This window comes from Apodemus sylvaticus, chromosome 7 (assembly GCF_947179515.1).
Source record: "Apodemus sylvaticus chromosome 7, mApoSyl1.1, whole genome shotgun sequence".
NCBI classification, from domain to species: Eukaryota; Metazoa; Chordata; class Mammalia; order Rodentia; family Muridae; genus Apodemus; species Apodemus sylvaticus.
The window spans coordinates 125,451,159-125,453,441 of NC_067478.1; the positions used below are offsets into that span (position 1 = coordinate 125,451,159).

General features: G+C 40.4%; 1 pseudogene; it reads right to left on the reverse strand.

The window, feature by feature from the left end:
* Positions 1 to 357: 357 nt before the first annotated feature.
* On the reverse strand, positions 358 to 714 carry LOC127689850 (eukaryotic translation initiation factor 1-like; annotated as a pseudogene).
* Between the last annotated feature and the right edge of the window lie 1,569 nt (positions 715 to 2,283).

A 2,283-nucleotide genomic window follows, 5' to 3' on the forward strand; every position in this document is an offset into this window, starting at 1 on the left:
AGCTGTAATATTAGAATTGTGTTTTCTAGGATAAATTAACTACCTCTTGAAATACTAGTTGTTTCTTTTTCTCCTGGAATAATGTGCCTTAGAAGTTTGTGAGGCAGAAGCTAAATTTGGCAAAAGTGAAAGATAGAAAGGGTGAGAGGAAAGAAAGGAAATGAGGAGATGGACAGGGAAGGAAGAAGGGAAAGGAGAAAGGAAAAGGAAGGAAGGAGAAAGAGAGGAAAGGAAGGAGGTAGGAAAGAAACAAGGAAGACCCACACATGGTTGCATTATAAAACCTGTGAGGATTTTTAATTTGTGACAGGAGACAAGGGAAAATCTATGCGTTTCAAGGAAATCCTCACTTAAGCTTCAGAGAGTCACAAGCACTTGAAACACATGAACCTTCAGCTGACCGTCCTTAGCCACTCCAGTCTCTATCAGGAGCTGACATACGTTCTCGCACTAGTTATCTTGTAGATGGATTACTTCTTCATATTCTGGACGCTCAGTTACAGTAACAATGAAGGAAAGTTTCCTTAAATTCCTTCAGTAGTTTCTTTTCATCATAATCATCAGAGATCCCATTGGAAGTAGTAAGGGTCTTCCTGCCATTTTTTGTTGAGTTCTTATATGGATATAATCCTCTGTGCCAACCGAGAGTAGGTTATCACCCTCATTTGCATCAGCAAAGTGGTAAAAAAATTGGAGGTTCTGGGTAACAGGCATACAATGTGATTCCCTCTCCTTAGTGGATATAGCTTGCTGAATGCAGCTGCAGAGGAAGGCAGGCCGTGTGAGGTGGGACAGGGTGGGGATTAGAGATTGAGTAGCTGGAAGTGAGGAGGTTCAAAGGAAAGGAGAGTCCTAATCAGTGGAGTCTCAGTGACCGGGGCCTGAAAGCTTTTTAGTATACGCATTGTGAAATAAAGGATGCTCAGTCAGACCATGCCATTTTTAGCTATTCTAGCCCTAGGACTCAGGATTAATGATAAATAAAATTTAAATGGATATGTTTGCATTATATAAGCATTTCTTTTAATGCAGTTCCAAAGGATAAATATGAAAACTTATCAGTCCGTACCACTGTTGCAGTATTTTCCCTGTCCAATTACATTAGTGCAGAGGAGGTCTGTGATTAGATAGGGAAAGGGGGGATAGCTAAGAGAGGCAGAGAGAAGGAGCATGCCAGAGGGTAAGGAGGAGAACCAAGATAGCTTCTGACATGTACCTGTGTGACATTTATCAGCCACAAGGAGCTATATTTTCACAAGTCTACAGAGTGAGTTCCAGGACAGCCAGGGCTATACAGAGAAACTCTGTCTGAAAAAAAAAATAAAAGAAAAAAGATAAAAGGGGAGTGACTGGAGAGATGGCTCAGCAGTTAAGTGAACTGACTGCTCTTCTGAAGGTCCTGAGTTCAAATCCCAGCAACCACGTGGTAGCTCACAACCTTCCTTAATGTAATCTCACACCCTATTCTGGTACATCTGAAGATAGCTACAGTGTATTTAGATATAACAATAAAGGAATCTAGAAATCTGGAAATCTAGAAAGAAAGAAAGAAAGAAAGAAAGAAAGAAAGAAAGAAAGAAAGAAAGAAAGAAAGAAAGAAAGAAAGAAAGAAAGAAAGAAGGAAAGACAGAAGGAAGGAAAGAAGGAAAGAAAAAAGGAAAGAAAGATTGGGATAAAGCTTTATCATTACCAATTGATTCTAAAATTATTGTATTGACATCTTGTAAATTGTGATATTATTTATACATAAATCCGATCAGTTAATTAAGCTGTAAGAGTCTTGATTCTACTAGATAATTAGGTGTTGCGGTGGCAGATCATGGCATGTGTTGGGTGTTGCATGGAAGTGAGAGGTATTCGGGACCCCCACCTGGGAAGATGGCCCAGTAGGGGCTGCATAGTTGGCAGGCCAGCAGCACCACTGGAGAGATGGCCCATTGGAAGCAGATCTAGCAGTACATTTTTGAATTTCCCCCAAAATACCACTTACAAAATCACTCTTCGTAAATAAAGACCATTCCTGGGCAGGCTCCTGTGACTGTTGTTGCCTCCGCACGATATCTGGTTCTAGGGGCTGGCAGCCCATCTGTTCTTCACCTGAATTTTACTTTAGGTTTGCAAAACTCATTTCTGATGCTTTACTTCCTAACTGTTCTAGAAGTTGGTCATTATCTCCCCTGGACTATGAATATGTTTTGTAGTAATCTGACCAAGGCAAAATAACATCACTTAGTGAAAATGGAATAAGAGCTACCATACTGTGAGTCATGTATTAGTGACCCT